We start from the raw sequence: 27,777 nt of genomic DNA, 5'->3' as shown, positions 1-27,777 counted from the left end.
TCCAGTTTGATACCATTGACTTCGTGGGCTGCGAGAGACTTACTGTAAGAGCCTGAGTGATTCTCCAGGGTGCACATCCCTGAAATGTTGTCACTGAATTCCACCCTAACTTTACTGCCAAATAATTCTCAGAGGTGTTGCTGTTGGATGTGTGGAAATGCTGAGGCACAGCAGCAATGAGTTCAGCTTATAAGGAGCTGCTTGGTCCCTTGGTCAAATGTGCTCAGCTGTGAGTGGAAGTGAGAGTGTCAGCAGTCCTTTGTGAGGCCAAGGCTGTGTGGCCAGTACCCTTCCACTAGCAAGTGGAACTAGGATGGAAGGTGACCTTCTCCATAGTGAGCACTGAAATCACCTTGTGAAGTGAAATGACTACCATCTGCTCTGCAAAGAGTGGCAGTGAGGTAGAATGAATAAATGATGTATGCAAGGGCTTTGGTAACATGAGAGTCAGAGGTAAGTTTAGAAATGGGGGATTAATATGGGCTTCTATGTTCACATCACATGCAGCTGTACCCCTTTCAATACAATCCCAAGGTTTAGAGTGACTGAATTGCTGTAGGCATCCCAAGTTCATTCAGTCAGATGTAATTTTTCATTTAACCTTTTGAAGTAAATCTGGCCAGTTGCCATCCTTGGCTTCGTTGTCTCAATCCTAGAATTGCTTTGCAAAGAGATCCAACAGTATGAAATACACCAATAGGCAAAGGCCATTTCATTTATTCTTATTTTTTGCATAAGAAAGGGAACAATTTGCAATCTGTGATTTAGTTTTGGATGGGTAGGGCGTGTAATCCTCCATAACCCTGCTGCATCCTCAGTTTAGCAGAGAGAATCAAGTAGCTCCCCTCCCTGCTGTGTTCCTTGCTGTTGCTTCCTGTTAAGTTTTCTGTCCTCTGGAAGCAACCTGTAACTCACTGACTGATTGGCAAAAATCGGGTAGGATTAGCTGAGGTTCTTGATCAAAACTATTAATTTTCCAGTAGATCTGAGGCTTTGCAGAAATTCTGGGCAGTGGAACACTTACACAGACCATCTTCCACTGCTTATGCAGGAGATACTTTGCATCCAAGTCTCTGGCAACTTTGGAAACACTGATTGACTCTCATGCTTGGCTCAGAGTTGACGTTTGGATGATACTGCTTCCCCATAGACTGACTCTCCCATGGGAAAGGACCCCCATTCCCAGTCAGAAATTAATGAAACAGTCCTGGCAATGAGTTGGTTCCAGCAGCTCAACTGTTTGAAAATCCAGACTAAAATTCCCAAATCAGAATGATAACCACCACATCCAGGGTTTTCAGATGTATGGCTTTCTTTTAAGTTCATTGGCAATCTTGAGAGATTTCCCATTGATTTCAGTGAGTTTTGAATGCTGAATTTCACGGAGGGATTTTCAGCTTAAAGAAGTCCAAACCTCATGCTATCTACCTTCAGATCTATTATAGTCATCTGTAGGGGTATATGCCATTCCAGAGAGCAGATTAACTCATATATCTTTCCATTAGCTATAGGTTGGTTCAGGACCATTTAGGTCTTGTTAAATGTCTGACATTAGGCAGTCATTCTAAGTGGTCTCAGTTTATTTTCTCTGCCCCTCTTGACAGCTTGAAGATAGAGGCACTTTTATCTTCCCATAGATAAAAAAAGTTGGAAATCTTTGAAAAAAAAGCTTTACAAGTACAAGGGATTATTATTCTTCACCGAAGGAAACCCATTGTCAAAGGAATCCACACACACAAGCTTCTGTCTTCACCAGTCCCTCTCATCTCTTTCAGTACAACCACATTACCACATTACTGACTATCAATTCTTGAGCATCTCAGCCATTGTTCATTCATATTTATTTCAGCTCCAACTAGTGTAGAGTCTAGAGGCTAAGAGCTTTCTGCAAGATTGGTTTCAAGTAGATATGCAGAGAAAGGCAGCTGGGCAGTGGGCCTATTTCCCTTCCAGCAGTTTTTTTGTTACGATTTGAGATGTGAAATCTGCTGATGGGGTGGAGGCTGAACTGATTTGCTGAAGTAATTTGTTCACTGATATGAAAACCCCCACTTTTAAAAGAAATCAGACCAAAACCTTATGATATTATCTCATGACCCCAAGAGTGGCTTTGCATTTGGCCACAAGAAGTGTGGCATTTTTTTAGTAACATGGAGATGGGATTTTTTCATGCAATGACTCTATTCAGCAAGAGATGCACAGTCGTGACTGAGGGAACTTTTCAGTTCCTTGTGAATTACCAAATCAAGCAGCCTTGTCTAATCCCTGTTATATCCTTTAGAGTTGATCCACTTTTATTTTTTAAATTCTCTGTCAAAATCTATTTTTGAAGTTGTTATTGCAATAGCTGCCAGAAATGAGGATGCAAATGCCTCCCCCCATTTTGTATAAGAGAATAAGCGAGTGGGATCACGCAAACATAGACCTAATCTCACAGATGAGGATCCTAACGGACTGTTCAATCATTACTGAGTCACAAGCCCTTTCTGAGATAGTGCTAAGTTCCTTTCATTGATGGAAGGCAAAGAAAATGGGCAAGGTGAAGGAAAAGGTATGTGCAAAGAGGATTTGGCTTGTTTAAGAACAAAGGGAGTGAAGGTCTATCTGGCAGACCTAATTCTCAGTCATTTGTACAGGGCGATGTTGTCACTGGGAGTCTCTCCATTGATCTCAGCCTCAGTGCCCTGATCTCCAGTCTCTCTTTGCCCTCAGTCATTACAAGCATGATAGTGCTTGCTAAATAACGTCAATGAACCTTGTATCAGTATGTTCAGCCCCTACCTTCTGCTATCTGTTTCAAGTAACTTGCTAGCTGGTTCAGAGATTACAAAGCAAGAAGAAGAAGAAGAAGCTGGGATCATTATTTGAGCAACTACATCCTGTAAGCTGCAAGATCACACTGAACTGCTTTTTCTTGGAAACACAGAAAAACTTTCAGGGATTTTTTTTTTCTGTATTTATTTAAGAAATGCTGGCAAATGCAGAAATCCACAAGCCTTTTTTTTTTTTTCCTAGTCAAGATTTATCAACTTTCAGTTTCCTAACATTATTTATTTATTTGTCAGCCAGTATAAAGAGCTCTCCATTAGCAAAACTCTGTTTTTATATAGGCATACAGAGATTGCAATCGAGGCAGCCTTTCACCTGATCTTTGTTTAAGCAGATTGAGCTCCTGGAGTCATTCACTTCAAGGCACATTTTCTAGTCTTTTAATCAATCCAGTATCTCTTCTCTGTACTTTTCTCAATGTGTTATCATCCTTCTGGAATTATTCACAAATAACCTTTTCATTAGTCAAGCCGTTCTTCAGATGGTTGAATAATATTTGCCTGATGAATTTACACTAACCTTCCTGTTGGTTGGTTAAATTGTTTGTGAGTTATTAACATGAACAGCTATGGAAGTCTCCTTTTCTACACCTCCACTGGCTGTAGAAAACAGTTTAATGTGTTGTTAGTTCTTCTCCTGGACAAGCCAATATGCCATCTGCCATCAATACTAGCTGAAGCCACAGTGAAATACCAACGTGCTAACATGTAAAAATGTTCCCGTGTCTCAGGATGGAAAGGGAGATTAAAAGAATGCCATGACAAAGAAACAGTGATTCTTGGGTTAGCTCAGCCCTTCTTGTTTCCTTCAGATTGCCAGATTACTTAGGTATGCAAGACATTCTGAGAGAGACATATTTTATACACCAACTGTACTCCTGAACTGTGGAAGTCTCGAAACAATGACATGTTTATCACCTCAGTAAGCTTTATAAATAGTTGCTTCAACTAATGCTGGTAACTCTATCTAGTGCTTCTGAACCTATCAATCTCAGAGATTCATTTTACTTACCAGGCTCCATGGTAAGTGACTGACATAGTGGGGTATTTGTGAACAAACAGAAGGCTGACGTGACTTCTGGGCAAAAAAAAATCACACCATGTTAAGCTTTTCTCATTGAGAATCTCCTCAGTTATTGTCATTTACAATTGAAAGAGCTACACATCCACAAGAAAGCTGTGTCTTTACAGTTACACAAATTTCAGCTCAGCTGAATATAAGGCCAGATTAACTCCTTTCTCTTGGTCTACAATGTTTTGCCATAGCTTGCTGCAGTGAAACAACCTTGGAACTTCCACTTTAGCTATTAGTTAGAAAGCCATTTGTTCAATTTCACGTTCTAAGCTTCGGCTGAACTCTCCTTTCTTCCCATCAAATGTTTCCACTGAACACACAACTTGGTGTGAAATAGCCCCTTCCCTGTCCTGCAGCCTCCCCTGATTCTACCTCAACCAGATAGGAAGTTGTGGTTGTATTTGCTCTTTGTCCCTCTGAAGCCATAGAGCCAATACAGCCCCATCTCTCTTCTCGGCTACACGACACTCAAATCCCATCAGCCTCTCCCCCTGTCCCACCAGGGGAATATCAGGATGGTGAGAAAGCTTGTCTCCTTGAGCATTACTCTTTTTCTGCAGGTTGGATCTTTGGAAGCATTTCTCAGCCATCACTATGGCGAAATAGCCTCTTTCTGCTGCTTTTCAACTAAATTCAGAAAACCACTGCCACCTCCAAGCTTTGATCTTGAGCCAAAGCCAATGACTGTCTCCTTTGTTCCTCAGGTCTTTTTGCTATGACAGACACAAGTACCCTCCTGTAGCTTTTCCTCTTGTTCTCTGTTCCCTCCATTCCCAAGAACTTGGTTAGGACTGTGCAACCTCATCATCTCTGCAGGAAAAGATGCGTGTGAACTTCTGCTCGTAAGTCACAAAGACAGTGCTAGACCAAGGGCAGTGGTGTTGGCAGAACCTAGGTGATTTGGCTCTAAATGTTAAGACAATGAGCTTTCCTGCTATTGTTTTCCACCAGTGTGCCTTGCTGCAGGAGGTCGTGCACAGTCTGTCCTGGATGCTAAACATGCCCAAGAGGGAAAGGAAATGACCGTATCAGGTATCTGGGGCCAAAGAAGAAGCAATTTGTTAATGTAGCAAAAATTTTTGAGGGAAGAGACTACAAGTAGCAAAGTATTTCCAAGATGCTCAAAGACAATTCAAACATGCCACCTACTTGACCTGAGCTTGGAGACTTGGTAGATATGGAGCAGATGCCACTGAAGAACAAGGGAAGATGAGCTTCTGCGCTCCCTAAGGATTTATTGTAAAAGATGGTCCTTCTCTCATCTCTTCTGGTCTCTGGACTTACGATAAATACCTCAGGTCTACTCTGAAAGCAGAAAGCTTTCATGCAGACAAAAGCTGAAGACAAAAGGCATTCAGAATTTCCCCCAAAGTCATATGAGAAGAGTCTTTCTTATATTACTTTGCAAAAGTACAAACTTTTTAATGTGGATACCTTGAGTCTACCCTCAAGTCCTCTGCCGGAGTCTGATTTGTGTAATGCTGAGGAGATAGGGCACATTCTTAAATGTGTCCACTCACTTAGGATATGCCAGTTTCCCTTAGGAACTTTGTGTGCTCTGAATCTCATAGAATTGGAGAAGGTAGAATTGAGGAGCAGGTCTGAAATCCTGCCATGAAACTTCCTGTGTCTCAAAGCCTTTTCAGCTCACTGACTTGAAATACACTGCCTGTGTGGCTCATAGGCAAATGAAACCAAAGGAAAAGAGAAACCAACCTAACACTGAGGCAGGTAAGTGTTCTTTCATAGTTTTTAAGTGCCACCGAGGGAGAAGCATTATCATACAAAGCATTGCAAATACAGCTGCAATTTCTTTGAATCCCTCCCTAACATTTGTGGTAGATCCCTTTGGCCATGTATGTTTCAGTTCTTTCCTAAAACTTTGCCACAGCATTTTGGACAAAGAATTCAAGTACCTGGCAGCTGGAACCATGCTTCTATTGAGCCATCTAAAGACTGACATTCCAGGCCTCCTCTCATGGAGAAGAGTCTTGGTCCTCTAACTGAGCCCCAGCATCCTGAGTATAAAGCCTGTCAGATTTCATTGTTAACGAGTGAAGAAGTAAATTTGCTCTAATTATTCTATGAATAGCCTTGATGGAATTTTACAGGGAAGGAGTTTTGCCTAGAGATTATAAGAGAAGACTCTGAGCCAGGACTCTGAGGTTTTATTTCTGATTCTGCCCTGATTCCTTGACTGGCCCTGATGAGTGTTATATCTCAGTTTCTCCCATCTGTAAAAAGGAGGGATGATGTCAAACTGCCTGACATGAGTGTTCGTAGGCTTAATTAATTAACACCAGTGAACCAATCTAAGTTCTCAGTTGAAAGACTCTATAGCAATAAAGAAATATTCCTAACTGCCTTTGGTATTGGGCATTCTTTTTCATGTGCAGATGACACAGCTCTCAGTGAGGGAGAATGGAGCTTTCAATCTACTAATTGGTGCCTGAATATTAAGAAAAACTGATGTGCAACTGAGTAATGAATTCACTAAAACTGCATTTCTTCTTCTGAGCAAAAGTTTGCTCAACTATTTGTTAGTCTAAAATTTTCAATGAATTTCTTTATGCAAACAAATGTTTTTGCAAACAATTTACTGTGACTGTTGAATAGTTTCTGCCTGTGGAGATTGGCCAATCTACTAATGTGTTATTGTGTCTGCACTTTAAGTGGATAACTCCCATATAGAACTCTCCGAGTCTGACCATTGAAACCAGTTCTTTACCCATTTGATCACAATGTCCTAACTTGGAAGTTGTGATAGTGTCCAGCTTTGCTGAAGTAGTGGTACAATGCCTTCCAAGAAACCATGGCTTGAATAATAATTTATACATTGTATTTACCTCTGTGTGTGTGTGTTTCTATGCGTGTACTTTTTGAAAGCAGACTTCTGAACCACGGTGTGCTCATAATCTAAAAGCCAGTCAGTATGATAATTAAGTGAATTTGTATCTCGAAGTACAATTTCTTGAACATGTGTTGTTTTCCATTTTATGGTTTTCCATTTTATTTCAGACCAGGATTTTTAAAGCAAGTGTCTTTGTCCTTAACATCCCACTGAGTCATGAGTCAAACAGGACTTCTGCACTTGACTTGACAGAGCTACTTGTAGTTATGTCATTCTCAGAAGATTTTCCATCTCTAACTTCAAAAGGAATGCTAATCTTTTTAACCTCTGCTTTCCCCAGTAAATATCAAACATATGGTCTGCAGGAGATATGGACCACCAACAAAATCATGGGAAGCTCATGGGCTTTGAGAATGGATGTGAGCAAGACGCTCCAATAGAACAGGATTGGCAACACTCCCAGCTTGTGTAGGCTTGTCAACATAAGCAATATAGATCCCAGGCACCATCCACTCTGTGTATATCCAGGCTTTAAACTTAAACCAGATCTCCAGCTCCAACTCTCACATCTTTGCTGCTGATATCCTGCTCTGTCCTGTGTCTGTTGTGCCATCTCCTGTAATTTGGAGAGCCCGCACAGTTGTCTTCCCCTGCAACTGGGAAACAGACTCAGTGTGCTCTTCACCATCTGTACTTCTTGCTAGTAATGTTACTTTTCTGATGAAGTCAGTGATTGCTTCTGGGGATGCAAAGTAAGGCCAAGCATGCAGGAATTGGGAGGTTGAGCCTTTTATTTATTATTTTTTTTTGTAGAGAAAGAGCTCATTCTTTCTCGAAGCCATGAGACACTGGAGGAAGATGGTGCCTGAAGGATCTGTTCTACTGCAAATTTGGAGCCAACCTCCTCAGTGGGTTCTCCTCAGCTCTGTTCAGGAGTACAGTTGGTGTATAAAATACGTCTCTCTCAGAATGTCTTGCATACCTAAGTAATCTGGCAATCTGAAGGAAACAAGAAGGGCTGAGCTAACCCAAGAATCACTGTTTCTTTGTCATGGCGTTCTTTTAATCTCCCTTTCCATCCTGAGACACGGGAACATTTTTACATGTTAGCACGTTGGTATTTCACTGTGGCTTCAGCTAGTATGGTCACACTCAAGGCTGTCATTTGTAATGGACAACATGACACCCGTGTCCTGCTGAGGTACACTGTGAACTGTCACAAGTCAGAGACAGGAGACTGCCTGAATCTCTTAACCCTCCTCTGTCAGAGATCTCTTACCTAGGTACTGACTCTGATTCACTGCAATTATACACAAAGGCTGGTGGCAGAGCAGCCAGAACTAATGTTAGAAGACAAGCCGCCCTCCTCTTTACACTGTACAAATCTCCAGAGTGCCGTGTTTGGGTAATGCATCCAGCCTTCCTTCCTTGAACAATGATAGGTATCCATGACACTGAGCAAGAGAACTTTGAGGAAGTTTTCTGTTTCAGACTGGCCTTTCGGCTTATGTCTGAAGACTCGTGTTGGGCAGTGTGCTAGAGATAATCCAGTAGTCAAGCAGCACTACAGGCATGAAATCAAGTACCTGAAAATTACTGTATATGAAAAATGCAGTGGTTGGTACTGACATTGGCACAGCCAGTGCAGCTTGGGCGGGCAAGTGGCTGGCTGTTGTTTCTAGCCTATCCTCCACCAAAAGCGCACCAAGGGCCTTTGTAAATGTGTGGCTACCTCCCCCTAACAGTACTCTCATGAATGTCTCACTAAGAGCTATTTCCATTTGCCAGGAGGTGTGGTAGCTAGCCTAAAGCCATCCATTGGGCTGTGGTAAAGCACAATGTTATGATTCCCAGGCCCCCAAATTTTCTGTGCAATTAAAGACAGAAATCTTTCTTTTATCAGTTCTGTAACACGGCACCTGGTGGCACTCAGGCAGTCATCTGAAGGGTTTCATGAAGCCATTAAAGCCCTGGACTCTTGGAGTCTCTCACCTTGTTTTCTTGGAGAGAGTCAGATCTCTTGTAACAATATGAACTGTGAATGTATACTGCAGTATGTTTTTTATGCCAGGGTTATTTACCAAAATTGGGCCTTTTGGGAAGGAGGAGACGATTTTGTGGAGTTTCCTACTTATTCACGAATGTATTTGCACAATGTGGGCACTCTCTTGAACAGGCTGATCTTCCATCCCTTCCAGGACTGGGTCTGCACCACTAGGCACTACTTTGCCAACAGCTGATGAAGTTTTCCTGTTCTGGGGAAGGGCCCTGCTCTTTACACACCAGGGAGCACAAACTCCGTCCCAGCTACTGCTGTCAAGTGAACTTGGTGTACCTCATGGGAAGCTACAGGTGTTGATGGCACACTGTAGCTACTGGAAGGTTTTGTCTAAGTTGTGGCCAGAAGCAGGAGGAGTGAGAACAGCCTCTTTGCCCTCACTATCTGAAGTGTCTGCTACCCACAGCCCAGCTTGTGTTGCCATGGAGACATTGCCCTGATGGCCTGCGAATTCTGATCATTTCAGTGAAAATAATTTGATGCAATCAACAGAGACATGGGGTTTGCAGTTGCCACACACACACAGATACACACACTCCTGCGACTGCCTTCTTTGTGTCATGATTTCAGCAAGCGAGCACACAAATTTGCTTGTAAGACAGGAGCATGTCAGCCAGAGGGGATGGTTACAAACATGGCTTTCTCCAGCTCAGATTAACAAGACCTCCTCCTGCTGCTTGGAACAATGCATTGTTACCACAACACGACAGCTAGTTAAGTAAAAAGAAGCCAAACTCAATCCACCCAAACATTAAAGCTTTCCCCTCCCCTTCACCAACAGACTTTTCTTGTCAGGTTTGAATTGTTTGCCAGTGAGCAGTGGAAAAAAGCTGTTGCTCTGTCTCGGCCCGTATTTATTTGCTGCCTCAAATCAATAGAAGGTAGTACTGTGAAGCTAACATCAGGGGGTGCAAGAAAATGGCATTGCCTTGTAGTAAAATTATGGCTACTTTCTTAGAGAGCTGAGTCCCACTGGTGTCTATTTTGTGCTACTCCATTTCAGCTACACTGCCTGGGCTGACATAGCTGGGCTATGTGATGTAATTTCAGTTTTTCTAAACTAAGAGCAAAATCCCAGAAAGCACAAGCAGCATTACCCAGCCTCAGTGGACATACCCAGCCTTGGCTACGTTGCCTCTCCACATCTCAGCCCAGTGTGAGGCACACCGGGAGGGCAGTAGGAGAGATATTTGGTCTTGCTCTTACTAGAGGGATGCTGCTACATGCTTGCAAGTGAGCCAGGTAGTGGATGGGCGTTGTATAGAACTCCAGTCTCCCAGTCTGTCAGGCTTGAAAGTTTTTCCAGCTTTTAATTTTGTCTAGAGTTTCTCTCTTAAGACTCCCCCCTTCTTCAAACAGAGCCTCAACTCTGGCTGGGTCCCAGAGATAGATACCAAATGGTGCTTTTTTCCCTTTCTTTTGCTCTTTCTTCCTTCTCGTGAAGCTGGCAGACTCTCCAAACACACATCCAACCAACGCACAGTGCATTCGAAAACAGGCCATCTGGCTGAGCACTCCTTGAGAATGAGGAGACAAGAAAAACAACCCTCTTGGAGCTGGCAGCCGAAAGGCAGGCAGCCCGTACGGGGACTTGATCTCGTGGTGCAATCCAAGAGCCATCCAATCCAAGGGCATTGCAAAAAAGCTCTTTCCTAATGAGCAGAATACGGCTGTCTCCAGAAGCGGCTCCAAGTCAACAATTTGAGTGGGATGCTGTAACTCTCCTCGCTGCACATGTGCTCATTAATTAAAGCCACTTTGGAAGATGCCCCTGACACCCCCGCCAGAGCTGCCAGCCTACCCTCCTCAAAATCCTGCTTGTTGCTTTGCAGCCCCCTGCTGGGCAGGGAACTGCAGATCCCAAAGGAATGGTGGAGCTTCAGCATCCAATCTTAACCACAAAATGGACCCATTGCATCGCTGATGAGCAGCTGCACGGGGAACGCAGTGCTGGAAGGAAGTTGCACTCCATTTGCTTTGCTGTCATTTTCTTCCCATCTGAGTTTGGTAACAACCAGAGAGCTGTAGGCAGAAAACCACTCCGGACAGATCAGCAGGCAACAGGGATGGAAGTGAGGTTAGCAACCGTGTGTTGCAATCCTTTGTTATTTTTTGGATGGCTAAGGACTAGGTTTACAAAACCAGGATGGCTGAGGTGAATGCAGATTGTTAGTAGCCAAATCCCTTGACACAGTAGAGCAGGAGCACTCACTGAAACCAGTAGGAGATGAGTTTAGAACAGATGAAAGATGCTACATTACATTAGGTAGGGAATGTCAGGAAGCTGCTGGAGCAGCAAGCTGCAGAAGCAGACAGTATCAGCAGGCCCAAAACGGCACTGGACAAATTCCCAGACAACAGATCCAGTAAATGGCTGCTGAAGGGAAGAGGTGGGATGTACAGTCTAGAATCCCAATCCAGTAGAGGTGAATGCGGAAGAAATGCAAGTGGAACAGGAAGAGGGAAGAGACCAGGGCTGTGCATCTCCCTGGACAGCCTCTGCTTTTGTCCCAGCTGGAAGCAGTGCTGGGCTGGGGGATCACTGCACTGGCTCTGTTTTTAATGAGAATCTCTGTCCCTATGCCAGCTTGATCTGAAGGTAATATCTACAGGCTGCTGATTCTGTAAATTATCAGAAGGAAGCTGGAGTTTGATTTTTTTGGGAGGTGGAAGCTGGATTTGTAGAATATGCTTCCATGAATGTTAACTATCACAAGGCTAGAGTAATTATATTTCACACAATGACAGAATGATTCATTTGAGCCTTTGTCTTCTAGGGATCTCTGTGTTTCTGAACCTGCTCTTTTAGTATTAATGGGGGAAGTGATGGCTCAGCCTTTGGGAGACCACACTCCTGTGTCTCAGTCAAGTATATACAAATTTCCAAAGGCAAGTTACTGCATCTCTGCATAGTTATTTCCCATGTTTATGCTGTGGCTTTTTGCATGCAGTTGTGTTTCCACACTCAGGCATTACAGCTCTTGACTTTTGATTTTTTTAACTTAAGAGTAGAGTTCTGTAAGTGAAAAACTCCTTAGTTATCTTGAAAAAATATTAAAAAGTTCAGACAGCACCACATCAGATAATTAGAAGCCTTGTTTCTTACCACTAAGGTATCAGAGACATTCAGAGCCTCTTCTTTTTATCAACATACAATTTAGTTGTCCCGGCAGACAAAGATGAGATCTAAAATTGAGATTTTGCATCACTGTGTTTTTATACCCAGTGTTTTATAAGATTTAACGATTACAAGGAGATGTTCCTAGGCCAAAAAAAAAAAAGGGGGGGGGGTGGAAGTCGGGAGGTAGATGAGTCCGGTAGAAGGAGTCAAATATGCCTCTTATTTTTTGGTGACCTAACTCAAACAGTAGTGACCAGTTTAGAAAAATGTGGAAGTGACAACTGGCTGAGACCAGTACTAAGGCAGAATGAAGTCCTGCAGTTCACTATCTAAACAATAATGGAGTGAATGTGAAAAGTAACTGAAAAGTTTCAGCGTGGAAAAAAAAAAAACAAAACTGAAAAGTGGCACAAAAAATTGGAAGGGATCCCTGGAACACTGACTCTACTTCTCTGCTGTCGTGATATCCTGCAACCAATAAAGTTCTTTCTTCTAATGGTTGTTTATTCGCATTGTTCCTCTTAGGAGGTTATTCTGAGCTTCACTCTGCTGTTTTGAAGGCTTCTGCTAGCTTTCAGCCTGACTTTATTTATGACCAGTGTATATCTGTTTTAAGTTCTTTCCATTTTTAAACTCCAACCTGTTATTAGCCACATTTAGTAAAAGTTTAGGGCATAATTCCTTTACTCCAAATATGCGTGATTTGTCCCTTTTTTATTTTTAACTTACAGGAAAGCAGAACAATATGCCAAGACAAGATGAAACAGATGTTTCAGGTCTCCATTACAATTCAGACAGAAATTTAAATCAGCTGAAAACATCAGAACAAAACGCTTTGTAAGTATTTCTGCATTATCAGCTACTCAGGGGATAGTTACAGGTAATATACCTTTCAGTACGTACTGCTTCCCTTATAGCCTTTGATGTGATCTTGTTAAAGGTAGATTCCTTTTAGGAATGTGTGCAGAGATCACCATCTCTTGGTAAAGCAAGTCATCTGGAGCTCTGGGAACCTGGCGTCCCACAGACTGGATTCCAAACTTGCTGGAGATATTTGTGTAAATAGGATTGTTGACACAGAGAATATCACGATGTATCTCTAAGTTGTGCTGTATTTGCATTCGTCCTTGTATTCCAATGAAAGGTTTATCTTTCTGAATTAGACTTTCTTAGAGCCAGTTCCAAAATTAGATGTAGAGAAGGACCAATAACTTCAGCAAAAAAGATGAAGGGTCACCTCTTCCCTACCCTTACAGGCAGGACATGACAGATGCCAGTTGGAACAATTTTCTACTAAAAAAAATGAGCTTTGAGAGAACAAATATTTTCATAGAAAGAGTTTGCTTTCCTCCAAATATGACTCCCTTTCATAAACCCCAAAGATTTAAAAGCAAAAGAGATTTGATTGTTGGCAGTTTGGGGATTCTTCCCCTCCCTTTCCCCCAGCATTTTCCAATGGAAAATATTCAGGGTTTGGGTTTTTAGCCCTTTGCTAAAATGTCAACATTTTCCAAAGGCTGAAGGAGGGAAAAAGAGAAGAAAAGAAAAACATGTTCTGACCAGCTCCAGTCAGAGCCAAATGGCTCAATTCTGGGTATGGTCAGGGAAGTATGCTGGAGGGGAGAAAATGGGAGCGCCTTGGTTCCAAGCGCAGTCTGGGCTGAGGACTGTGTATCACAATCCATTTGTATGAGTCACTCCAGTCGACATTTCACCAGGGGAGCATGTGTAGTGGCTTTTAAGCACTTCAGGTCAATATGTTACTTGCAAACACTGCCTCACTGCTTACTACAGTCACTCTGGCTCTCTGTGTGCATGTGGGATGTGCACAGGTACACCGTGTTCAAGTCCTCCAATATTTCCATGACGTCTTTAACTCACAGAGGTAACAATAATACCTGGCACCTATCCAGACCTGTGAATTCAGCTCTCCCCCGTAGGTAAAGAGGAGAAAGCAGTAGAACTAAGCCTACAAAAGCCTTGGACAGCTATGGATCTGGGAGAAGCACTGGTAGAACAAAGTTGACATAAAGGCAACTAAACTACTCATGCATATGCATGCACCATCCTGCTTTTAGTGGAAAAGAAATGGCTTCATTTCTCCAATGTGCTGCTGGTCCCCAGCTGCTTCCTCAGTCTCCAGAAAGCTGTCCCAGCATTTGGGCACCTTCAAATCTGATGAAGAGAAGGACTACCTTTGCTTCCGCCTCTCCAAGGCGTCTCCCAGAGCTGCAATGAGAGAGTTCTTGTATGGAAGACCCAGACTAGGTCTTTGTCCCCCTCTAGTGACTTGACTGCAAAAGAAGTTTTCTGAGTACTACGTCCGAGCAAGACAGTCATTACTTTAGGCCAGGATGTTGAATGGTTTCCTTTTCAAAGGCTAGTAGGATATCTAAGCATCATGGGAAGGTCATATATTTATACACACTGAAACATTATCCATTAACAACATAAACAGTAATTAGGAACTTGACTTTCTGCTCTAATAAGCTGTGTGTGCCTGCTTGCCTCTCATGGAGGATGGCAGTCACAGACTTCACATGACATCCATCCATCCATAATCCTCCAGGAGACCTCACTAGGTTCACTGTCAGCAGAGAAAGAGCACACAGAGGGACTCCTGTAACCAAACACTTGCTGAGTCACAGCTCAGTCACCCCTGTGCTTAGCAAGGCATGCCAGCCATCTGTCACCAGCACATCCTCCTCATTGCTCTGTGACTCTGCGGGGAAAACAACAGGAGGCAGATTACATTGACTGAGAAGCCAGGCTCTCGTGCATCTTGACTCTGAGTAATTCCTGCCTTGCCTTCTAACCAGTGCTAAAGCCTTTGGCTCATCTTCGTTTGGCCCTTTGTAGGGGAAGATAGTGGCATTCAGGTTCGAACATTGAGCGCTTCGGCTGACTAATGAGTGACTCCAAACAAAGCCTGCTCTGGCAAGACATTTGATGGTGTTGTGCAAAGTGTCCCTACTACAGACGAGTCATCTACATTGGCCTCCTCACCAGTACTCTAAGTAAACCAGAGTGTTCAAAAAAAAAGCAGCAAAATAAAGGGAACCCTGTTTCCTACAGACTTGTGTCCCAACTATGCCCAGTAAACAACATGTGAGCAGAGATCCTATTCTGTCTCCTGTCCTAAGTGACCTCCCTCCTGTGTTCCCCCTCCATTTAGTTGTGACCTAGAGATCTGCAGTCCTGGAGGGCGCTTGTGGGGACACAGCCCCAAGAGAAGGGCAAGTTTCTTACCACGTTCCTGCAAACCAATCAGATGCAGTGCTGCCCAGATACGTCAGCCAACCTGGGCTTGTGCAAGAAGCTTGCTGGGGGTGTGTGTTTGCATACCATGTACTCATGCAAGATTTCACAAACTCTGTGCTGCTTACAGCCAGCCTTCACCACTGAGGTTCCTTGCCCTCCTCTCTTGCATGTTTGAAAGGTTGTTTTCCCTATTAGCTCCCCTCAAGGATAAGGCACCCACACCAGCAATCTGACTGCCCTACTTCATTCTAAAGTGATGAAAGAGTGTGGAGTGGATGGAGCCTTTTTTACTCCGGAGGAAAAGAGTGAACTCAATGCCAGGCACGGATCCCAGGCTGTGGAGTTCAAATCGTACTCTGAGCACATAATTCCCATTTGTGTTTGCGTGCATACAGGGCGAGGGTGGGAGCTGGAGGGGGAGGGGGGGCTGAATATAAGAATGTAATTGTCATAATTTAATCCAAAACTACTTCTTGGAAGAAAAAAAAATAGGCCAACACAAAACAGCATGTTCAGTTATAAACACCACATGAAAGAGCTGTATTATGTTCAACTTGGTAACTGCCATCTAACTTCAATGTTCTCAGCTGCCCGCTACTGGGCCAAGGTCTTTCCAGCACTCCCCCAGCCCCAAAGCAAACAAAGGCCCCCAGACAAGCTGCAACACAGATACCAATTTCTGAGGCCATGGCAAAATTCCACATAGAAAGTTCACTATAGACAGAAGACACAGGCTGGCGGCTGGAGTGCCTGGGAGCACAGAGCCATCTGGGACCCACGGCATGCCCAGCCACACTGGGGAGAGTGCCTGCAAATCTCCTGCAAAGCCGTAAAAAAGCTGGCCTGCACCATGTGGGATGCACAGTGCTTTGTAACCAGATTTCTCAGCGCTGGCCAGTGTATTCCCAGAGCCAGTCCATGCTGGCATCACAGCTGGTTTGTGATGGATGTGTGGGTTGGGAGCAATCACATCTGAAGGTACAGGGGCCCTTTTGGGGCCCTTTTGTGCCCCTCCTTCTTCTCCCAGGCTCTCAGCTGGAGTGAGTCATCTGGTGCAAAGGAAGCATAGTTACTCAGGCTTGGATCCTTAGAGGCACTCACCTACTTTGGATGACACTTGGCCCAAAATGCTCCCATGAACGCCAGAGACTTGGCATTGCTGAACATGATCCAGCAGTGTGCCCAGGTGACCAAGGCCAGTGGCATCCTGCCTTGTATCAGAAATAGCAGTCATCAGGAGCAGGGAGGAGATCGTCCCTCTGTACTCGGCTCTGGTGAGGCCATGCTTCAAGTACTGTGTTCAGTTTTGGGCCCCTCACAACAAGAAAGATATCGAGGCCCTGGAGTGTGTCCAGAGAAGGGTACCAAAGCTGTGAAGGGCCTGGAGCACAGGTGTTATGGGGAGCAGCTTGAAGGAAGTAAACTGAAGTTCAGTCTGGACGAGGTTCAGAGCAGACCTTATTGCTCTCTACAACTGCCTGAAAGGAGGTTGTGGCTAGGTGAAGGTTGGCCTCCTCTTCTAGGTAATGGCAATAGGACGAGAGTGAATGGCATAGGAATTGAGGCAAAATGTGATAGTGGAGATCTAGGCAGGAGGTCAGTAGCTAGAATCACTGCCACTCATGGTCTAATGAGGCAGCAGGTGAGGGGAGCAATGGCTGGGAAGGGATGGGGCATCTAACAATAGGAGGAGAGGGAACGGCTTCAAGCTGTGCGAGGGGAAGTTCAGGTTGTATATTAGGAAAAAATTCCTTCTCAGAAAAAGTGGTGATGCACTGGCACAGGCTGCCCAGGGAGGTGGTGGAGTTACCTGGAGGTGTTCAAGGAACACATGGATGTGGCACTGAGAGACATGGTTAGGGGGCATGGTGGGGATGGGCTGGTGGTTGAGATGATCTTAGAGGTCTTATCCAACCGTAATGATTCTATGAGCAGCACGTTTCTTCTCTCCCTCCATGGGATGCCCCAGGCAGAGCCCTTCCTGCCTGCAGGGCTGGGAAACAAGGAAATGCATTCTTAAGTTCTTGCTGTCCCCTGCGGTGGGGGTGTTCTGGGGTGTCATGCTAACTGCAGGCTTTGCATAGCATCTGTTGGAGCTATAGCAATATGATATCTCAAAGTAAATGCCTTCTGCTTGAAGAATATGTTTGTTAGCTTTAGGCTAACCTTTATTTTCCATGGGTCTGGGTGACATTATTAGCACCCGTGCTTACTGCTGAAGTGAGGCATCCTTGTTGGAGCGTGGGTGGGAGATAGGTTATAGTCAATATGGAGCAGAGCTAGAGAATGGCTTCTGTTATTTATTTCTTTGCTGTTCTTGTAGGATACATGACACTGTTTCAGAAGATCTGCTTAGTAGAATCTAATTAAAATCCGAATTGTCACCCAGGCACCCTTCAGAGATTGCGCTTGCTTCAGCTGAGCTGAATGCAGGGCTCAGCACGTGCCTGCTCCAAGAACAAAGGACAGGGCTGAGGGAAAACAAGACAATCGGTAGAGCTGGCTTTGTCGGTGCGTCCCCGCTGCGTGTCCTGTAGCCGAGGCAAGGCAGGCAGCGTTCCCATGCCGTGTACAGTCCCCCTATTGCTGTGCAATCTCCAGCTGCTTCCCAGCCCACGGGAGATGCTAACGCCTTGGCGCGCGGGGTACCCACTGCGAATAAAAACAGCAGCCACCCTTGCTCCCCCCACACCGCCCGAAAGGTGGAATTGAACCACTCTGTCGCTAGACAGCTACAGGTTTGAAGCCTGCACCCCAGACCACTGAGGGTCATCCGGGCAATTATAACCGTCATCTCTTCAGGCAATATGAGGCTGCAAGACGAAGCCGTTGCAAGGTCAGGGCGAGCGCTGCGCAGTGCTGGACAGCCGCGTCGAGTGGTGCCCCTGTCCGTGCCCCTGTCCGTGCCCCGGCCTCAGCCCCGGCCCCGCATCACGGTACGCGCTGAAGGGACGACACCCCGCAGCTTCTGCCGGCCCGGCAGCACGCGCGCGTCGTATGCAAATAAGGGGGCCGGCGATTGGCTGTCCCGCGGGGCGGGGGCGGTGGGTGACGCACGGCGCTTCCCAGAAGGAGTGGGGCCGCGCCCGGCGCCCTGCCTGCGCTGGGTGGGGTGGGGTGCGATGGGATGGGAGCGTCGAGCCTGGACGCGCCTGGTTGAGGGATTTCTTTCTTTTCTGTTTTGTTGGTTTTTTTTTGTTTTTTTTTTATTCTTTTATTCTTTAATAATAATGGTTAACGGCAGTATTTGGGAGGAAGACACGCATCTCCCATGAGATAAATCGCAGAACAATAATATCCTCCGGGAGGAAGGATATGCCTTCCTGACCCCCAGCGGAGTGTCAGCTCATGCCCCGCAGTACGGGATTGAAAACACTTGTGCCTCGCTCCTCGTGAACGTGGCCGCGGAGGCGATTGCCACAAATGCCTGAGCCCTTGAAAAATGACCGAGTTATTTGCCTCGAGAGATTCCTCTGAAGTGGGGCCATTTCTGCAGATGCATGTGGTTTCCAGTGATCTTTAATTATATGGCTCCTTTTGGTGCAGGCAGCACAGCCAGCCTTTAACCTGCAAAGTGGGATTTTGTCAGCAAGAGCTGCTTGGAGAGCTGCTCCTGCCCCATGCCAGTGTCGGGCAGGAAGTTTTCTCCCCTGGCTCGCACGGGTCACATCCCAATGCGCATTCCTTTCCCTTTACCTGGTGCTGATTCCAGTAGCAGGTGGTGTAATCTAGCACATTCCCTTTGTGCATAAAAATGCACAGTGCAAGGAACTGAGGGGTGTGTGTGTGGGAGGAGGTGCAGGGAAATTACTCATGGGAGGAAGAAATTAGCATGGGGGGGGTGAGGAAGTCAGGTGGCAGCAGCCATCCCTTGGGCTCTGACCTGGTCTGAGGGGAGTACGTCAGCCCGGGGGCCTGTTCTTCAGCAAGTGACCTTGCTGGTGATCCCAGCTGGATGTAAAAAGCTGCCAGGGCTCAAGAGAAATCCTCACCTCTGTCTTCTTTCTGTAAGGCTCAGCTTTGGGAATCCTTTCACTTTGCTTTCTTCTCCAGCACCTACTTTTTCTGGATGGCTTCTCGGTAAAGAATCCCTTTAGGGGAAGGTTTCCATCTGAGAGTGAAACTTCTGAGCTCCCCTCTTGCAGCCCCTCAGTTTTGTGAGCATCAATGTTGTCCTTCATGTCTCCCAGTCGGTCTCCCTGTGCTTTGCAGAGTGACCATGGCAAGCACACAAGTCCAAGTGAAAAATAGCAGCCAGGCAAAGTACTGCAGCCTACAACCAAAGCAACCATTGGAAAGGCCAGCTCCCAAAACTTTCCTTACTTCACAGTAAAGGCACTTGCTGAGGTATAGAGTGCAACGGTTGCAGAAGGTCAGGCAGTGCAGGAAGGTGCCCCAAGAGGGTCAGCAGCAATACAGGAAATGATGCTAGAGACCTCAGAGTTGATGGGAAAGTAGTAACAAAGAAGTTTTGAGAATTCTCCCCTTGACTGGATGCAGGGCTGTCTAGGTTCAGATTGCTTTTGGAACGGAAGCTCAGCTAGCTGCTGGCTTCCCCTGCGCTGCCTGAAAATAACATTTCCAGGATCTCTGTGTGTCTGCTTCTTAGGGGCTTTGGTTACCTGAGCCCAGGGGACAGCTGTGGATTGGCTGCCCCAGCTGAATGACCTGGCAGAGGTGTGATGGAGGACAGGAGCTGCAGCCGCGGCCCCACTGCGTGTTATTGAAGAGTCACTGAGTTGTGCTGTCTGCAGGGAGCCTTTGTCCCAGCTCCAACCTGAACCAACCACGCTGCCTGTGTTACTGGGATGTGAGGATCTGGGCTGGTATAGTGGGCAAGTGAACCCACAGCTGATGTCAGAGGTTAATGACTGCCGGTTGGATTGATAAGGCTACAAAGATGCAGATAGGCACCTCCAAGGATCTTCAAAACGTGTAAATAAGTTAATGGACCTGTTGATTTCAGGGGCTTCCCAGCATCTCATTTGCCTTTCAGCATCTTTTTGGAAATCTCAGTGTTAGGCTTCATCTTTAGTCCAAGCATCTGAAAATACGACCCCTTGCCATTAGGAGTGTAGAATAAATGCAGTTTATCAGCATAAGGATGGAAAAACTCTCTCTTTTCAATAATGCTCTTAATTAAAGCATTTCTCAGTGTCTTTGGACCTAATTCTCCACCTTATGCAGACAACTACACTATGCCAAATGGGTGCAAAGCGCTGCCAATTTAGGTTTGATTCAATGCCCGTTCGAGTTAATGGAAATCCTCCCACGGAAATCAATAGGATTTGGTTCGGGCCCCAAAATCAATGGGGAATTCTGATTTCACAGTGTTTTACGCCCACACTACACTGCTATAAGCAAAGATACAACGTACAAAGCCTGGGAGGATTTGGAAAGGGTTCTGTGTGTGACTTCTGGAGTGGGCTGTAGCCTAGGCTACTGAAGCAATGCATCGCACCTAAGACTGTCCAGTGAGGAAGGCTTAAAACAAATCAGTCTGAGTTTTTCCCATTGGGTTTTTGAAGGGCTCTTACTTTTTGTAAATATGCTCTTGAGTTGGTTTTTGTTGTTGTTGTTGTTGTTTGTTTGTTGTCCCAGCCTGACAGAACATGCAGGCATCTTCTGTGCTTTGTTCTTGCTTCTTGTAACCACCGGAACATGATTTGTGCCAGAGAAGATAAGCCTGTATCCTTGCTGTATTAATAAATAATTATTTGGTGGAAGGTGGGGGATGAGAAGGGCTGTTATTCTTAGCAGCAGCAATGAAATTTCAGCAGCTGATGACGTCAGTGCTAAAATGTCAGTGTGAAACAGACTGGAACAAATTAAGAGCGTAATGTCGTCACTGAGAGCCACGCTGCCCTCCGGAGGGACTGTGGCTGGATGCTGCAGATGCAGTTCAGGGGATGGGGTACAGAGGCTGCTGCTGGAGCTTCTCAGAAGCCTTCAAAAAGCAACCACAGTCATCTCAGTCCCACAAAGGTCAAAGAAGATGCTATTTGAGCATCTCTGCCCACTTCGTGGCATGAGCTCACAGCAAGAGAAGGGCCACATCTTTAAACCAGATTCCAGGAACCGAAACCAGAAGAAAAAATAAATACAATTGGCCATCTTCTAGTCTCTTAGTAAACTGGGCTAAGTCCATCTCTGATGTCACTCTAGTGACTCAAATCAAAATGGAATTTGACCTGAGATGCCTCTTGTCGTGATGTGCTGTTAAAAGAGGATGATGTGCTTGGAGCAGAGGTGGTCCTTAAGCATCTTATTACTTAATTGGACTGCACTATTACATTCAAAGAATGCCTTCAGGCTATCCAAAAATCTTGAAGTCAAGGTGTCCAGAGTTTTAATCAAACCTGCCAAAATTCCAGAACAAATGCACTCATGCTCATTTTCAAAAGACTCAACTTTGGGATGTTTCTCAGCTAGTCACAGGTTGCATTGCTAGACCAAGTCGAGCCTGATTGTGGGGGCACAGGCAGTAGCTGAGAGGGTCACTTCAAGCCTGGCATCTCAGGGTCCCTTTGAGCCCTGCATCTTCTTGGTCCTGCAGATGAACTGCCTTGTCTGCTGGGGCTGCTGGGCTGTGGGACAAGCTCTGCTCAGAGGAGGTAGGGATGGCTGTGACTGTCCTGCGCTGAGATCTGTGCTACTTTAGTTGGAAGTATGAAAAAAAGTGGAGATTTGCTGGGTTAGTGTTTCTAGAAAACAGTATTGGTGACAAAACTGTTCTGTGTTGTTTCACCCCTTTCTAGAACTGCTCCAGGGCTGGATAGTTATAGCAGACAAGGGAAAATACGCTGAGACATATGTTTATCTATCAGTCATGCTGCTTCTGGCATGCAGCAACCGGCTGACCACAGTAAGGAAAGGAGGATGTAATCAGTTAGCAAAGGCACTCCTTTCTCAGCAAAGACGATAAGGATTATTGGCAAACCCACAGAGAGTTACGGGAATAGAGGAACTGGTGTGCTGAAGTCACTTCCTATCACTCGGGAGTCCCTGTGCTTGGAGTATTGTGTTTGCTTTCCTATTATGGGTCCCGGGGTTGTCTGCATTCATTCAGACTTTACAAGAGTACTCATCCTGCCTGAACAAACAGAAAGCTCTCTCAGAGAGATTACCTCCATCTTTTATCTGGTTTGGGGGGGGAGGATCCAGACCAACTCTGAGCAGTGACAGTAGTTTTTTGCCACAGCGTCGCACCAGCACAACACCTTCCTGAGATTTGCCAAAAAAGAAAAGCATAAATTAATCAATGCAGGGAAGGGGTTTGTGCCAACAGAAACACCCTTTTGCCAACACAAACTGCACTGCCACTGGAGGGGCTGGCTGGGCACTATCAGCAATCCCACTCTTGTCAGCATGGGGCCCCAGCTTCACTGACGAGGTGCTGCACGGGCAGGCAGTGCAGGAGGTTCCCAGCCAGTGAGATCACTGTAGGCTTTGCACCTCCGTGCTGGGGTGAGCCCCTGCTCCCTCATTTGTAAAGGAAGCAACAGCTATTTCAGCTGCACCTGTATCAACATAGAGTCAGTACAAGCTGGGTGTGAAGCCCCGCAGACACAGCTGGTCACTGACACAGCTTGTAGAAGAGAAAAAGGTCTGCTCTACGGGGCACGGTCAGTGTAGGTCTTGCCATGCACAAAGGCAGCTTGGAGTTAGCTGGTGGCTTCTCAGAGGTCTTGCCAGCAAGCATAGCAAGAACTCCTGCTGCAGCACTGCCTGCCACTAATTGCAGCCTGGCACTGAGGCTGGCAGAGTGTTCCTAAATCAAAGCTTCCTTACCAGGAATGCTGGAGAGTGTGGGCGAGGAGAAGGCAGATGAGGAGCCAAAAAGGAGTGTATTGTCCTGCTGTCAGCATCACAGGTCTAAAGATGGGCTCAGTAAAAACAGGGAAGACAAAAGGCTGAATGCTGCCTGCACTGCTTTTCATCTAGACCAGATTTCCTAGAGCTTAGTTTGGGGATATAGGAATTAAATGTCCACGCAAAGAAAAGAAGACTTCTACTTTTTTACTTGATATTTTGGTGTGTGTCTGAAACTGACAAATTCCTGATAGACTGTCAGGGGAGGAAGGATGAATCTTTTTGGGATGCGTTTATAAATATCTGTTTATAAGTTAAGACTTACAGGCAGTACGGACCACAGTAGGAGACCCAAGCTGATCTGTGATTTTTGCAATCTCATCTGAGAGAGCAAGTGAGTGATTCCATGTGGTAGAGACATACAGCCCATGACTCACAGCCCTGAGTCACAGCACTGGGACACTTCACCGTTCAGAAACACTAGTAGTGACAGAAATCAGGATGATGAGCAAGCAGCTGTTACTCATTCTCAGCTGGCCACCGTAAGCGTGTTTGTACCAGCCAGTATGGCTCTGCCTCTTTGTCTCCTCTTGCAGACCTGCAGTCATCTGGATAGCATGGTGACATAGCTCACTTCACATTTGCCTCTGGGCAAGAGATGATCAAGTCTAGTCTCTGGCTCCCAGACTGTCCTGCTTGACTCTATTAGTCTCAGCACAGAGCTATCATGGTAATTTTCACTTCAGATTACTTCTTTCATCTCTGGACATCAGCTCACATTACAAACATGAATGCATCGATCATCACATGGGGTTAAAAGCATCTGCATCCCTATTTATAGCCAAGGCACTGAGCAGGTATACAACTCGCTTCTAATGACAAAGATTTGCAGCAGAGTCAGGACAGAAGAACAGGAGATGTTACTTCTCCTAATCGCCTGCTGCTGGACTCTATGCTCTGTGGCATTCATCTCTTCCTCACAAAGTGGCAGTTTGGATGAGAACGAGTGCCCAGGAAGTTGCCCTGTTTATTCAGCCCTTGAATGCCTGTGGAACTTTTTCACTGAATTCTTTTCATGAGCATCAGCTTTGGTGCGGGAAATGATTCTGAGAGACAAAGACTTGGTTGTGTGTGTGCACGTGCGTGTGTGGTTGGGAGAGGGGAAGAATAAAAAATATATTTCCAGATGGTTGAAAGGATGCATAGCACTTTGCTATTGGCAAAAACAAGCCCTTTCATTTTCAGGATGTGTAAGTCACAGAATCGCAGCTGGAAAAAATAGGCAGAAAGAGAAGCAGTGAGGTAAAAATAAGAATCACAAATGAAAAATAACCCAGCTGATATTTGCAAATCTGACTGCTTCATTTTTATTTAAATGGGAAAAATGCACTCGCTGGGGAGGATCTTTGCAGAGCAGGTCCAAATGTGTATCACTGCATTTTCTTGTTAGCTTCTTTGCTTTGCATTCCCAACTCCAGCCTCACAGGAAATTCAGTCCCTGGCAAGCTTTGGCTCCAGACAGGAAACGTCCTGAGGAATTTCTTCCATACAGGTACTATATTTGCTTGGAGGGATAACACTGTGGAGATATTTACTACAGTTGAATTTAACTAGCAGAATATTATGCATGTTGATTGAGTTGCTGGGAGTGATCTCTGTCTACAGCCACCAGCATGCCATGTTTAAACAAATTGCGCTGCTCTGCCTGCCTGTGGGAAGATATGCATCAGAGCTGGGCCTGATTCTCCTTCCCCTGACAGCAGCATGTCCCAGCTTATGTCAAAGATAGTCACCGAAGCCAGAGTGTAACAGAGAATCAGGTCTGTGCAGCAGGTTTTTATCACATGACAAAGCTGGTCCTGTGCTATTTGCCCCAGACTGACCTTTGGATAGGAGTGCCTGTGCAGAACTGCTGGCTGAGGCATTTTGCTCACTGGTGAAGAAAAGCCCTGTTTTTGCTTTTGTACTGAGGGGACCAGGTACAGATTGTGTTGAGCACCACGCTGTCATTCAGATGAGCTGGCGGTACCGGCTGTGTCCCAGCCATGGGCCGGCCCTCCTACACCCCTTGGGGCTCCCTTTGCACACTCTCCCACCTTTCTCCACAAGTTCAGAGCAGGCTTGTTCTGCTTATTAGTCCAGAAGAGATCATACTAGTCTAAAAAACAAGAAGTGCCATCACTTGGTGCTTCTCTGGGTTACTTCAGCACCGTCAATGACTGGTGATGTAGTGTGTTACTTCCTCATGCACCCCAAAGAAATATTCCTTCCTTAGCAAAACCGTGAGTGCTTTCCTGTCTTTAATATAGCTCCCAACATACAAGGTATATGGAAAAAAATACTGATCAGTCTGTGCCACAGTCTCCCAAGAGAAACGTGAGGGATTAATTTATATGGCTGGGAACAGTCCTGAGCTGGCAAGGAAATGGGCTGCATTACCCATCTCAAAGATCTGTGATTCACTACAAATACACAGAACAAGCTGGGAAATGTGCAGTAACACGCAGTGGTACTTTGCCTACTATTACAGTGCAGCCTCCAGCCAGAGACAACCCAGCCACATTTACAGGTGTGCTCTGGGAATGAGCTTTTTCTGTGGGGAGCAATGAAAGACAGACAAGCGCCTTCAAAGCCTTAAATGTCTCTATTCAACCCTGCCAATCCATGGAAACGTAACTGTGTGCACTGCTGCAGTATGGATGTTCTCTGTTTCTGGGGCAGGAAACACAAGTGCAGATCCTCCCACTTAGTGCCATGGGGAGAAGAAAAGATGCACAGACTCCCCTGCAGTGTTAGAGAAAATACAGCTTTGGCCTTTAGTGCCCTTTGTTACATAAACACAAGTAGCACAGACATATTAATCACCCTGCCACTGAGGGAGGAACAGAGCAGCAACCTCAAATGCCACCCACTCCCCATTCTCGCTCCCATTTGATGTTGCTATTTTAAGCCACATATTATTTCCTGCTGTGATTTTATTTTTTTTAACCCAGCTTCTAATTCTGGCTCTGAGGTAAGCTGTGACATACGTACCCCTCCTCTCCCCCTCCTCTCCTTCCTCCTCCCCCTGCACCCACGTCCTCTTTATTGCTATCTTTTAGAATCTTTCTCTACGCACCTTGTAAGCAGCTGGGTCCCAGAGGTGAATTGTTTACCCAGAAAAAAAGAGCAAGGGGACCTATCTTCTTCCTGCTTTTGGACTTTGGTGTAAACAGTATTGGAGCCATGGATTGCAGGGCAGAGCATTGTCAAAGTGCTATAGCTCTCTGCTTGGAGGGGATGGAGATGCAGAGAGAATGATCCTGTGGGGAAAGGATGATAGGCCACAGCCATAGCTGTGCTCATCTGATGAGACATGTCTCGTCCCAGCAGCATCTGCTTTGTAGCACAGAACACACAGAGGTCTGCACAGGTTTTCTCCTCTAAGCCTGCTTCTGCATGCAGGTGGCCAGCAGATTGCTAGCCTGCAAGTCAAGCTGCCTCATCCCACTGGCGCCGGATAGCAGCCTGGGCCAGAGCAAGTGTGGAGCCTGCAGTCTCAGAAAGGGCCTGGAGCAGAGGGCACTGATAAGAGCTCTGCCTTGCTAAGTTTGAGCCCTGGGAGAAAATCATCTGCTTATGCATCACAGTGGAGGAACACTGCTGGTTTATCCTCTTCCACACCCTTGCCCCTTTCCTCCCTGCCAAGTAGCCCATCCTGAAAACTTCCTCCTGCTGGATGCTGGCTGCTGCTAGCACAAGAGCAGGCTGGGCCTTGTTTCCAAACCCAGGAAAATGGAGAGGTCCTTGGCTGCGTTCAGCCAGCCCCAGTGTATATGTTTCACACAAACAATCTCACACGTTTCCCTTCCTGCCACTTGCTCTTGGGGCTGCTGCACGTGGCCCATGCCTGCTTGGTGCTTGTGATTCCACAGTGGTCTTTCTGAGGATCCCAGAGAGACAGAGAGCAGGAGCAGGCAGCCCTCTGCCAAGTGGTCTGATGTTAGTCACAGCTGCTGGCAGGCTTTGCCCAGGACCGTTTTTTGTGTTTCCACATCTTGGATCCCATGCTGGTCCCTGGAGAGGATTCACATCCCAGAGTGGGATGCGTGCAAGCTTTTGCACATTTTCACAGTTTGCTGCTTTGAAACAGTGCGGAGAGGACTGTAGCCTGGAGAGGCAAGGAACCGGCCTCTCTCAGGCCAAGCTGCAGCCCTCCAGTCCTTGCCTGCGAAGCACTGGCATTTGAATCGAGCATGCTGATATCCAGTGGAGGAGAGGGAGGGGAAAGAGCCAGCATCACAAAATGGAGCGATCACACCAGAATAAAATGACTGTTTTTTTCCAGCCTACTGCATCCCCATGGGCAGCTATTTTAAAGTTTATTGCAGAATAGTTTATCCCACAACAGCAGTGCTAGAGAATTTCCCCCTGGAGACAAGACCTCAGAAAGGGTTCTAGTAAATTGTCTTCACAGAAAATCGCCCCACGCTGGGTTGTCACACCCAGTGCTGCACAGGAGCCAGCCCGCAGCTGACAGCACCCAGCACCCTGGGGAGCTGTTTGATGAGGGTGGCTTCCCAGGGTCCGGTGCCTGCAGCGCAGCCGCTGCTGCCATCCACTTCTCAGCACCACGGTGGTGGTCTGCACAGAGGAGGGACAAACTGCTGATGGGGCACCACTGCACAGGAAAGAAAAGAAGTTTATGCCAAGCATTACCAGTTTGCTGGCACCATTCACCAGAGGCCAGTGCTGGTGTTGGCTCTGGCAGCCACTAGAACAATAGGAATA

The 27,777-nt window shown here is 46.0% G+C and overlaps 1 long non-coding RNA gene and 1 other non-coding gene across 4 annotated transcripts in view; one reads left to right on the top strand and one right to left on the bottom strand.

Moving 5' to 3' along the window:
* Positions 1-27,777, top strand: part of LOC128080797 (uncharacterized) — a 53,751-nt gene that overhangs the window by 7,601 nt on the left and 18,373 nt on the right. The window contains exons 3-4 of one of the 3 annotated variants that reach the window (XR_008206893.1): positions 12,666-12,771; positions 15,391-15,524. This is a non-coding gene — a long non-coding RNA (uncharacterized LOC128080797). Of the gene's footprint in view, positions 1-12,665; positions 12,772-12,889; positions 15,525-27,777 lie in introns of those variants that run through there. The other 2 variants (XR_008206891.1, XR_008206892.1) reach the window with 2 other exon arrangements.
* Positions 17,888-17,974, bottom strand: TRNASTOP-UCA (transfer RNA opal suppressor (anticodon UCA)). Its single transcript has one exon. It is a non-coding gene; the product is annotated as a tRNA-Sec (tRNA).

This window comes from Tympanuchus pallidicinctus, unplaced genomic scaffold, assembly GCF_026119805.1.
Source record: "Tympanuchus pallidicinctus isolate F22 unplaced genomic scaffold, pur_lepc_1.0 scaffold1, whole genome shotgun sequence".
Taxonomy (NCBI): Eukaryota; Metazoa; Chordata; class Aves; order Galliformes; family Phasianidae; genus Tympanuchus; species Tympanuchus pallidicinctus.
Note: the sequence above shows the minus strand (reverse complement) of the source record. Positions and strands in the feature narration are given on the sequence as shown.